This window comes from Cebus imitator, unplaced genomic scaffold (genome assembly GCF_001604975.1).
Source record: "Cebus imitator isolate Cc_AM_T3 unplaced genomic scaffold, Cebus_imitator-1.0 Scaffold48, whole genome shotgun sequence".
NCBI classification, from domain to species: Eukaryota; Metazoa; Chordata; class Mammalia; order Primates; family Cebidae; genus Cebus; species Cebus imitator.
In genome coordinates, this window is record NW_016107363.1 from 8,142,486 (window position 1) to 8,155,348 (window position 12,863).

General features: G+C 42.2%; 1 protein-coding gene across 7 annotated transcripts in view; it reads left to right on the plus strand.

Annotated features, from left to right (window-relative positions):
* Positions 1–12,863, plus strand: part of ARHGEF3 (Rho guanine nucleotide exchange factor 3) — a 285,595-nt gene that overhangs the window by 216,689 nt on the left and 56,043 nt on the right. The window contains exon 1 of one of the 7 annotated variants that reach the window (XM_017527482.1): positions 10,266–10,270. The exons of the other annotated variants lie outside the window; for them this stretch is intronic. The gene's annotated coding sequence lies outside the window, so the exon portion shown is untranslated. Of the gene's footprint in view, positions 1–10,265; positions 10,271–12,863 lie in introns of those variants that run through there. 7 annotated transcript variants of the gene reach the window in all.

Below are 12,863 nucleotides of genomic sequence, written 5' to 3' on the forward strand. Positions count from 1 at the left end.
TTTAGTTAAAATAGTTCTTCGATAGTGACAGTAAAATCTTACAGTATTTTTGTATGTGATTTATTCTTTCATTTCTTAAGATAAATATCTCAGTCTTTTTTCAGTTTTTTCATTTTTTCTTCATTTTTCTTTTTTTCTGGAGCTGTCCCTTTTGTCAACTGAGGAACAAGAGATTCAGAGAGATAGGAGGCAGGGCCCAAATATTGGTTCCTCCTTGCCCAGCCTTGACCTCTTGGTATGCCACGATGTTGGCTTAAGCCAGTCATGGTCCTGTGTAGGTCATAAACAGCACTGTCTCTCTGGGGAATGTTCTAAGTGAACCCCATTAAAGTTATCCAGAACACCGTGCAGAGTAATCTCCAACTGCAAGGCCCTACTTTAAATTCAACGTGAGATCACTGTTAAAACGAAAAGCCCACAAGGAATGGATAGATATAAACTTCTACACATAAAGGTGTTTTGTTTTAGAAATAGGATCTTGTTCTGTTGTCTAGGTTGGAATGCAGTGGCACAATCATGGCTCACTGTAGCCTTAACCTCTCAGACTCAAGCAATCCACCCACCCACCTCAGCCTCCAGAGTAGCTAGGTCTACAGGTATGTGCCACCATACCTGGCTAATTTTCCTTTAATTTTTAAATTTTTGTAGAGTCAGGGTCTCATTATGTTGCCTAGACTGGTCTCGAACTCCTGGGCTCAAGTAATCCTGCCTCAGCCTCCCAACATGCTGGGATTACAGTCATGAGCCACGACTCTTGGCTGATGTCTTTCTGAACGCTGCAGACCTAATGTTTGCAGCAGAGGTGATAAGTAGTAAGAAATATAGCATTTCCTGAGGGCACTCTTTCTATAGATACCATTAGAAGTTGGCAACCTGATTAAATTAAATAAAGCTGAAAGCCTGTGTCGGGACTCTGAAAAAAATAAATGTAAACAGGGAAAAAGAATGGTAAATGTTTAGGACTTGCCACAGACTGTCAGATTTGGAAATGTGGAGTCTTCCTGGAGGAAGAAGCTACAGAAGGAAAAAGGGACCAAGCTAGTGGTGGAAAGAGAGTTAGGCCTGATGGCCAATGGGGCAAAATGGCAAGTCTTCCATGTGGGTGCTTTCTGAACCTAAGGCCAGGGCAAGCTCCCATTTCAAGTGTGCTGTCTTATGTTGGCATACTAACATTTCATAATCCCAAGTGACACAGCCATGCCAAGAATGACCCCAGGCAAATACAGGGAAGATAGCTAAAGGTCACTGAGGAAGACTGTTTATAATTTTTGACTTCACACGGGTTGGGGAGCGGTGGAAGTGGCTCATCAGTATCATGTTAGGTTTTGGCAGCCTTGGTTCATTTTCTCATCCCTAATCAGGCATGCTGGTGATTGTGTTGGGGACGCCTGGGTGTGATCTTGCGGAAGGAGTCAGAAACCACTGTAAAGAAGGAAATAAACTGTTAGAAGAGGGAAAACTGATGGTTTCTTGTGTGTAGGCCACAGATGCATGATGAATTGTCACCTCCACCTCCTTCCGCCTCAGATGTTTGATGATGACTTATCTGAGAGCTTTGAAGGAGAGAGCATCAGAAAAGACACCTTGCATTCTCTTATTAGTCTCTAAATGCTTTATGCCCAGGTTCTAAGGGCCTGGAAGAGTAAGCTTGATTCTGGCACCAACATCAAAGAACAGGAGCTTGCTTTGGAAGTCTCTTAAATGGAGCATTTATTTCTAAGCTGGTTCTTACAAGAGCTTCCCAACTAGCTGGGGACAGGGCAAAGGTAGTCTCAGCTTCTTGGTATTTCAGAGTCTGTTTCTGGAATGAGAGGACTGGATTAGATCGTTATTTCCCAGAAGGTGGGTTTCGTACCACTTGGGACAGCTCAAGTCTTAAAAAAACAAATCACAAAATAATCACTTTCCCTTTTAAATTCTCTTTGATCCTTCTGATTATGTCAAATTTCCATTTGGGATTGGGGTGTCTTTAACACCTCCCCATCACTTGCTAATTTCCCTGTGTAAATAAGTGTAGGCCTCAGCGTTCATTTTTTAAAGTTAGTGTCTGTTTATGGGAAGTGATAGTGATTTTCCATTTAAAGCAGTGATAGAGTTTATTTTTAGAATAAGTTTATGTAAGTAAAAAACAACTAATTAAGAAAATATTAAGTACCTAATAGCTTAGGTGATATGTACATATGGCAAAATGTAATGGCAATACAGAGAGTTTGGAAACAGTGAACAAGGCATGTTTCTGAGGGGTTTTCTAGGATCAGAACTCTACAATAAGTTCCCAAGTTTGACACAGTCACTTGCAAACTAAACTTGAAATTTGGACATTGAGCATAGGACCCAAATTTTAGATGTTAAGACTAAGTAGATAAAAATTGGCTTTAATGTGTTATAGGAAATGAATCTGTGCTACATGTTAGCCAGCTTAAAAAATAAAGCTAGATTTCTGTCCTCAGAACATAAATCTTGTTTCTTTTCAAAGCTTCAAAGAACATTCCAAAGTTCCACCTAAAATTATTCGACCCATCCTGTTCCTTTTCCCCTTCACTCTGGTGGTAAGGATTGGGCGAGATTACACTTTAATTGGGGTTAGCCCTAGAATGTAACAGGAACTTGGATTTGGAAGTCAGACTGAACTGAGTTCAAATCCCCACTTGGCCACCTTTGAGCTGAGAGATCTTGGACTTGTGTCTCATTCTCTAAGCCTTAGTTTCCTCATCTGAAAAATGGGAATTTGCAAGGGAATTGGGAAGATCAAATGGGCATTCAAAGGGCTTCCACCGAGCAAGTGCTTAATAGGTCACTATCAGCAGCAGCATCTGTAAGGAACGTAGATCAGTTGAGTAGAAGCTGTTGGTGGTTATACCTATCAAGATGTCTGCTCGGAGGTAGTTCCTTCCTTTGTAAGAAATAAAGGGATCAGAGTTAGCATTGGGCATTATTTTTTAACAAAATATGTTCCAGGCATACTGGCAAGCTTCACATTCATTCCTGCCAGGTAGAACAACAAAAAAATCTAGTGTGGCTTTCTGGTTGTTCCCAGAATGACTTTGAAATGGAGTAGTGTGTGAGAGAGGCGCCCTGTCCAGGGGAGTAGGGAGCAGGTTGTCTCGAGGCCAGCTCCCACCTGATATGCATCATCTGGGAATCCTAGCCAAACTCCAACCACAGACACAGACCTGAGGCAAGCAGATGAGGGTGGATTAGGTTGCTTTGAGCTCTGCATGCCCTACTCATTTGTAGGGTGCTTTAATTATAAATGGATCCTTTGTTGAAAATGTAAGGAAACTCCATGGTGTGATGGATACTAGCTGCTAAAGAGCTATACAACTAAAAAATGACCCCCTAATGCTCTTTAATTGTCCATAAATGTTAATTGAGACCTGGCTCTGTATATCATTTCCCCCCTGGTTTTTTTTTTTTTTTTTTAAAAAAAAGGTGTGCTTTCTGTCCTCAAGGAACTTCTACTTCAGTTTGATCAAGTCATTAACAACGAGACCATACAGGTAGCGACTGTCAACCAGGGGGAGGGGGAGAAGCAGGCAATTTCATTGGGGAGTTTGGCAGACTATGGAGGGGGAATATTGAGAAATGGTGATCCTATGAGGTCCCCGATGCTGGATGCCTGCCACCCACCAGTCCTCAAGTGTGCCCTTAGCAGAGGGCAGCATCTTCTGGGGGCACATGAGCAGGACACCTTTGAATTGGGGCTAAGATTCTGAGGGAAGAGTCAGTAGGAGCTGCTTATCCCAGAGTGATGACAGGGCTTGAATTCTGAAAGAACATTTTCTCCTCTTCCACTGCCTGCGTCAGTGCTGACTTCCCTGCTGTTTCTACAGCCTGTTTGCTTCAGGGTTCCCGCCTGGTTTAGGAAACTAACAGTGCTGTGGTTAATTAAGAACCCAGGCCTTGTGAGTGAGTAGCCTTGGGCTCAATTCAGGCCGTGAGACTTCAAGCAAAGCCCTTAACCCCTCTGAGTCTCAGTTGCCTACACTGTGAAATGGGTATATTAATAGCACTAACTTAAGAGAAGTCAAGGAAATGATGCACAGAAAGCACTTTGGCACAGCCTAGCACAAAGTCCTCCTGTATATTGCTGATATGTTGTTATTATCAGAGGAAGCTGTATATCCTGGGAAGCCAGTGTGGAGGTGGTGGGGAAAGTATTCAAGGCAGGTAGATTTGAATTCAGATTTCACCACTGCCAGTTAATTACTGGGAATGACTTGGAGGCAGCTGTTTCACTTCTCTGAACACCTGCTTCCTCTTCTGTGAAATAGGATAACGGGGTTGCCATATAGCATAGATGAGAGTGTGTGACTTCGTGGCTCCTGGTGCCTCCTCCTTCCCTCTCCTAGGCTTCCCTCACTGTTTACATAGTGCTTCCAAGTCACGAGTCACACCTGCATCAGGTGTAGGATGACTGATCTGTTTCTAGAAAATTGCTAGAGTCTATGAGTAGGCAAGTGCCTTGGCAGGTCGTAATTTATTTAATCACAATTGATTGAAGCTTTGCAAGGTCAAGTGGCCCTCTGCACAATCCTGCTTTCCAAACTCAGGGGCACCCTTCGCTTGACTCTTAAATGTTGGGACAGAGGGAAGGAGGGCTTGGCATGTAAAAGCGCCTTCCACTCCAGGCCCTTCCCAACCTGGCAGTGCTTGGTAAACCTTTACCAAGGAAATTATTTTGTCAGGTTAGACTCCCAGCAGTCTTCAAAGGAACCCTCCCTTCCGTAGATGACCCATATTGGAAAACTGAACTTTGCTGCTCTCTGCTGCACGTGTCCTTTACCTCAGGAATAAATACCATTTTTATTTTGCCACCAAAATGTCTTTTATGGAAACTTTTATTGACATCCCTTACCACTGACTCTACAATGGCTAGCCAACTTTTTTTTATTTTTTTAAACCCAAGAACCAAATCACAGGTTTGTATTTACTTCTTTCATTTTAAGTCAGTTGCCACTGTCTACCTATTTTCTTCATTATCTCTTTAGAATTGTAACTAGCTGAGAGTGATGCTGGGGACAGAGCTGAGTCTCTGAGCTCCTTACCTCCTTTGTTGTATGCTACATCCTTTTTTTATATTCACAGGCTTCTGCATTTTAATAAACTGTAGATAATGATACATCCGGTTGCATATTAATTGCTGGGAGTTCAAAATAACACGTAATCACTATGTTTCAAGATTGCAAATGTACAGCACTGAGAGCCAGTGTTCCTTATAAACTTTTGGAAAAATCCATTTGTTACTGGGTATTTTTTAATTCTTGTCATTAAAATGCACTGCAGAATGGAAAATGTCTCAACAAATGAAATCAGTTTTGTGTTCTGCACTCATGCACATGCACATACACCCCTTCCAAAGAATAACATTTTGAAGCTATTCATTTGCTCATTTGGGGTGTGTGGGGGCAACAGAAATGCCAAATGAATCCATTATAGATTACTTACCTCACAGCTTCCTGAACAGCATGCTTTGTATCTTATTTTTCTGCATACTATTGCTCAGTGGGTGGTAAGATGTCAGCTGAAAGCCAAAAGCAGAAAAGCTTAAAATTTTTAAAAATTTATTTCCAGTTTAATCAATCCCATGTGATTGTTTGACTAGTAGCTTTTTCCATTTTGAATCATCAGATTTCAGTGTATTCTGTTCTCGGCTGGGAGCAGAGTGTTCTAAAACACCCATGTGCTGCATTCCCTGGTTCTAAGTGTGGGCATGTGCTCCTGAGGACACACATGGACCAAACATTTGAAGGGATAATTTGTGCTAGAAGGGACAGCCAGGAGTTACCAGGGAGCACCTCAAATGTATTTTGTGTTTCTCTCTGGAGGTCACATCTCTGCAAGGCCTGTCTGCTCGAAATTGTTGTTCTTGTCAAAAATAGAAACCAACTAGACCTCAAGAGAAGGAGATCCATTTTCTTCTGCAGACCCAGTGCTCTTGGTCAGATGTCCCTGTAGGTTTTACCTAGTAACCAATTGGGATCCCTAGCCTCTGTCTAGTTTTCAGTCAGATGACAGACCTGACTGTCAGCTTTGCTTGTCTGAGATGTGTTCGATCATCCCAGATTCGACTAGAACAGTCTGTCCTTCCTTAGGGACATTGAGATTAAGATCTGTGCATCCTTTTTCATCTCTGTACTTTTATTTCCTTTTCTGAGAAGTTAAGATGATGTTGAGCTTCAAAGAATGACAGATGGATGAGAGAGAAAGAGGGGACTTCTCTGTAGTTCTGTGTGGTCGTTTCTTGGTAACGGATTTTTTTGTGAATTTTCACCTTGCACATCCGACATGAGTTGAATGCCCAGAGTTTCTCTCATTGCCTAATCCCAGACAGTACTGGGATCTGGCAAGACTGGAGACTAGCTCTTCTAGCCCATAATTCAGCAGTATCAGAGGCAGTGGGTGGGTGGGAGAATGCAAACCCATCTATAAGGACCCAAGATAAGGACTTGGGTTCTTATCTTGAGATTTTACTGCTTTCCTCTCTTCCAATATAGCCTTGAATCCTGCCAAACCACCCCCGCATTTGCTCTATCCAGCCAGAGCTTGACTAAACATATGATAAAACCACAGGAAGAAAGGGAAGGCAGGAATGTGGAATCAAAATACATGGTCTCTTAGCAGCTTCAGTGGCTAGAGCAGTTACTGGTATGATTCTGGCAGGTGGCATGGAAATCTAGCTTTGTCCCTGGAAGGATCAAGGCAAAATCCAGTGTTGCAGGGAATAGAAAAGGGCAGGGGTACAGGCTGGCAGACAGACCACGCCTCTCCCAGGACGTCAGAAATAAGGGCAATAATCTGTTATTTTGGATTACTGAGGACTTTCTAACAGGTGAGTATCTACCAAGCATATTATACACACAGTCCCATCTGATCCTCCCAACAACTATATGAGGCAGTATAGGAGAATAATCTTCACTTTTCAGCAGAGGAAACCAAGCTTATAGAGGTTACATTTTGGGCCCAAGGTCACAGGATATTGCACTCTGACCAGACAGGTTGGCTCATATTTTATCCTTAGATCCTTTGCAAAGAATTGATGCATACTTTGGGCCAGAGTGATACGAACTTTGTCACTTACTGCAGAGGCATTCAGCTTATTCCTAAACTCTGAGAGGGCCCAGAAAATGTCCTTAAAGAAGCAGGAATGGAACTTCCCAGTGGCATCTTTTTCCCTCTTCCCCTCCAACCCCACCCAAGAGGAAGCCAGGGAATCCCTTTTACAGAGATAAACAAATGCAGAACATATATTCCACCCAGAGGTTTCCAAGAAGTCAGCAGGAAGTGACTGGCTCCAAACGCCAAAGCCACAGAGACCTTCCTCTGGACCCCCTGGCTGTGACCAGGAGACCTTTTCTACCTCTGGGTGCCTTGTTGGCATCATCCAGCCAGGGATGTCCAGCCCCATTTTCCAGACTGGGGGATGGATGTTGCATTGTAGGCACGTTATTTCTGTGGCATTCTTGCCAAAAATGCATAACCTGATGTGAGAAAACATCTCTGGGCCCGTAGCTGGCCTTCCCGTAAGGGCCGCAGAGACGTGATGCTGCTGGCGAGCCTCCTAATTTTTAAGGAGACTGAACTCTTTAAAGTGCTCCAGCTCTGAGCATCTGGCCCTTTCTGCCTCAGAAGGCAGATGTGGAGCCAGGGACCGCAGAGAGAGCTAAATATTTGGCTTCCTCTTTCTCTGAAGGTCTATAGCATCATGTCTGGGCATGACCGAGATGAGTTTCAGGCAATGGGGGCTGGTGTTTGCTAAAAGGAACTTAACCGGGGTGTGGGTGTGCATTTCTCCCTCTGCCCAAGGTTAAGTAATAGTAACATCCTGTGTAAAGAGAACTTGAATGTGGTTTTCTGCTAAACTTCAGTATTTTGGGGCTATTTATTAGATGTGTTTAATCTTGGGCCAATTTAACCAGTAGCAGACTAATAAAATAACAAATTTGGGCTTGCTGCCAGGACAAATGTTGACTTACCCTTATAATGTTGACTAAAACGAATGACTTTGAAAGTTATTGCAGAGTGAAACCTTAGCCAAAAATACAGTGTCTGAAACAATGGTTTTGTTTTATTTTACTGGCTCGGCTTAGAGCTTATGTTTATAACCTAGGCTGCTGCCTGCTTCACCTCTCAGAGTTCCATATTTTACTGAATTATTTCCCAAGGTTCTTTTTTTCAGCCCATAAACCTTCACTTGGCAGAAATGAATTTCCCCATGGTAGGCAAGTAGGACTGGTTACTTTTCTCAATGTGGGGGCAAAAACTCAGTGGTACCAAGAAGAATAAAGGTAATAACTTGCTTGAGTCTTCTCTCAGAAACAAAAAGGTATGCCATGAACACTCACCCTCTCCAAGTCTGTAGTAAAATTAATTGGTACTCCTGGTATACTGGAAGAAACCCATCTCTCTTGCCCCGTACCCCCACCTTTCCTTCATTTTGCCATTCAGTTTATACAAACATTAGAGAGCTATAGTATTTTGCTAGCATGTGTGTTGGACTTGAAGGAAGCAGGGGAGGCCAGGAGGAAATGAAGCTAGGAGGACCACAGAAATTGTCATAAAGGGTGATTTCTTTCTACTCCTGTTTTTTAAATTTGCATTTTATAGGAAGCTGGTTTGGGCAGGGCCTCTGAGCATGGTTTCAGAGGCTCCTGCCAGTATTGTGTGAGCTCAGCCAGCTGCCAGCTGTCCTCCTTATGCCTCTCCCTTATTCAAGGCTCCCCCTGAAGGCAACCATCTCACAGGCAGACTTTGGCCCAGAAGCCATAGATACTGAATCTGCCTTTGGTACTGACTGGCTCAGGCAGGCATAGCTTGATATACAGAGAATAAATGTCATCCCTCTAACATTAATATGTTCAGTTTTATGCACCTGAGAGTTGATGGTTTAATTCGTGGGTTTGCCCAGACTCTCCTGTGACTTCGCTCATCATCTGCTCTTTAGCACTTCCATGAGAGGGGGCAGGAGATTGTTGGAGTCTCAATCCAGCAGCCGGAAAGCCTGTCTGCAGCTTGGGTTTGAGGCTGAACTAACTCAGGGTGTTTTGTGGACTTTAGTTATCCAGGCTGTCCCTGTTCCCTCATTAACAAAAACAAAACAACAAGCCAACAAACCTCAGCTTTTTTTTTTTTTTAAGAAGGAAATTGGGATCTTTTCCTCATAGCACCTTACCTTATATGGAGGAAAGATTTAAGCCATTTTATCAAAAAGGAAATCAAATCCCCCTTGGATGCCTAATGTGAGGCAACTGGCAACCAAACTCACAGCTGGAGAAAACAAACAAAAGAATGTGGCTTCCATGTTTGAGATTAGCCAAGATAAAGACAGCAAGGATGCCTCCGGGAACAGTTTCTGGTGGTTTGTCAAAGTCCACAAAGCCTGTAGTCAGTCATTTTGTTGAAATCACTGATAAGTGTACAAGAGGAAAATTATAGTTCTGAGTTTGAAGACCTTTTCTCACCTTGGGGGTTAAAAACCAATCATTCTGAAACACATTTGGCCTAATCAATGAAGCCAGGTTTCCGCTGGGATTTGGGCCTCATTTGTCTTTCAGGTTCTGGAAGCAGATGACACCCGGTCAGTTAGCTCTGTACTAGGGAACAAAAGAACAGAAAAAATATTTCAGTGGAAATTTTAGAACTAGGAACAAGTATTTCATTATTATTATCTTTTTCTATTTCCAAAAAATAAGATGACGAGTCACTTGCAAGCTCCAAGGCAGCTCCCCTTCCTGTACCCACAGTCTTACTCCTTTGCTCAAGCAGCTCTGTGAAGGCCTCCTCAGTGCTGCATGTGTGTCCTATGTTCTGTATTGTCCACTGCGCCATGCCCTGCCTTCCAGCCACCTCACCTGTTCCTTCCTTGCCAGCTCCACCTGATGCTGATTCTCTTGACTGTTTCTGGATCAACCTTCTGAATCTCCCTATTCAGCTGGGAGACATTCCCTGCAACAGTGACATCTGTATACTTCAATTAAGACCACTTTGCAGATACTGAAATTGGACTAAGAAGGATTCACAAAGTCACAAAGTCCTCCAGAATATGAATTAGTTACAAAGAGAATAATACTAACTTTACAGTGGAGAAATCCGGCAGACACACCTGTATTAATTTCTTATGACTGCTATAACAAAATACCACAAGGTAGGGGGCTTAAAACAACAAAAGTTTATTGTCTTATTCTGGAAGCTAAAAGTCTGAAATGGAAATGTCAGCTGAGGCCGGGCACGGTGGCTCACACCCGTAATTCCAGCACTTTAGGAGGCCGAGGTAGGCAGATCACCTGAGGTCAGGAGTTCAAGACCAGTCTGGCCAACATGGCAAAATCTTATCTCTACTAAAAATACAAAAAGTAGCCGGGCATGGTGGTGCATGCCTATAGTTCCAGCTACTCAGGAGGCTGAGGCAGGAGAATCTCTTGAACCCAGAGGTGGAGGTAGCAGTGGGCCGAGATCGTGCCACTGCACACCAGCCCGGGCAACAGAACAAGACTCTGTCTAAAAAAAAATAAAATAAAATAAAAAAGGAAAAGAAAAAAAGAAAATGTCAGCAGAGCCATCCTCTGAAGCTTGCAGAGGAATCCTTGCTTCTTCCAAGTTCCTGGTTTTTGCTGGCAATCCTTCATGTTCTTTGGCTTGTACATACACCACTCCATTCTCTACCTCTCCTTTGTCACATGGCCATCTTCTCCATGTGTGTCTCTAAATTTCCCTCTTCTTATAAGGACATCAGTGATTAGATTTAGGGCCTACTCTAAACTAGTATGACTCTTCTTAACTTGATTTTATCTACAAAGATCCTATTTTCAAATAACAGGTATCTGGAGTTAGAACTTGCACTTATCTTTCAGTGGGGGCATAATTCAATCCATAAGACCAACTTAACCAGGTAGTCAAAGTTAACATGACCAGTAATAAGACTTAGCAACATGGTATATGATATAACAGGAAGGGCACATCTTTATGTTGTATTCTTGCCAAAAATGTATAATCCGAACCTAATCATGAGTGAATATAAGATTAAAGTGGGAGGCACTCTATAAAATAACCGACCAGTACTCTTAACAGGTGTCAATTAGAGAGCTCTAGTATTTTGCTATAAGATCATGAAAGACAACAAGATAGAGGAACTATATCACAGATTGGACAGAAATATAACTTTGGATTCTAGATTAGATCCTAGAACAGAAAAAGGACACTAGTGGAAAAACAGAAACTGGTGGAATCCCAATAACTCTGTTAATAGTATAGTTAATAGTATTGCCCCAGTGTTAATTTCTTAGTTTTGATAAATGTACTGTGGTTATATAAAATGTTAACATTAGAGGAAATGGAGTAAATGATGTATGGGAACACTACAAATTTTGCAACTCTTCTGTAAATCTAACATTATTTCAAAATCAATTCTTTGAAAAATAGTATGCATATATTAAGTGAATAGATAAGCTCACCTGTTCTTAGAGGCAAAGGTGGCAGGGGGAATAATCTTTAGCAAAAGCATAACAATTTGTGAGCCCTATTCTAGGCTCTGATAATTATCTTGCTGTTCACAAATTACTGTGCTAGGTACTCATTGTCATTATCTGTCTGTTGCTGGGCAGAATAATGAAGCAGAGGGGTATAGTCCAGTACATGGTCCACATTTTGTCACTACCCGAGATACATGATCTTGTGTATTTGTGCTCCTTTAACCTTGGCTTGCTCACCTATAAAGTGGGGATAATGATATTAGCTTTCTCATAAGATGTTCTGAAGATGCCAAGAGCAAATTCATATAAAGCTCTTCACCCAGCACCTACACAGATTGTAAATTCCCCATAAAGCATAGCTCCTCCCCATAGAATTCTCACTGCTTGCTGTATTAAGAGGTTATTTCCCCATTTTTCAGCTGAAGAAACTGAGTAACTTGCTTAAGACCACAAGATTAGCGAATATGAGAGCCAGACTAAAATAGATAGATCTATAAAAATAATATGGCTCATTCTCAACCATTTTGTTAGAAAAACATTAACACAAGAGGGAAAATCTGTAGGAATTCATTGAAAGAAATGATACAAAGCAAGCTATCAGGTGCCCCTATGATGGGTGGAGTGGGGCCATTTGAAGTAAAGCTTATAGTTGGGAAGAGGAAGAAGCAAGAGTTAAAGAATCGTCCAGTAGGCAAACAAACAGAAAGCTTGAAAGGGTGGGAAAGGCCTTGGCAATAGGAGGTATCAGAGGAAATTAGAACACAAGAATATTTGTAGTAGCCTAGAATTCTTGCAGGGTGAGAATCTGGGACACAAACTGTAAAATGATGTGAACCACCCTTTGGCCCTGAGAAGAGGGGTGGTAAAGTCAAGGCAATTGTGGAGTAATGAGCTTTACATTTGTTTGATCGGTAAGAGGCAGAAGGGGAGTGAGGATGTAGCAAAGATAGGAGGTCTTAGCCTTGTGAGTAGATGATGTTCTTGTAGCAATTATGAGAAAAATACGAATTTGAAAGGCATTCACAGGAAAACAAAACATGCTCACAAGTTAAAATATATACAACAGGAACACAGGACTCCTGTCCATGGACAGGCTGATCTTGAAGGACCCCTATTTTTCTGTGTGTTTCTAAAATAAATTAGAATTGACCCCCACCCCATGGTTTTATGTCATGGAGTTCAGTGACTGGGAACTCGTTAATGGGTTTCTTAATGAGAGTGAATTAAGCCAGTCAGTAGACTAAAAGGCTTCAGGGGTTGTGGCCACCCGGCCCTTGGCTCTCCATGGGGTTGCCGTCTTTAAATGCTGTGAAGTAGTTTTCCCAGAGCTCTCTTTCCCAACACATGGAGCTTTCCCTATTCTGGTGTGTGTTATTTGGAAGTTTTTTGTTTTTT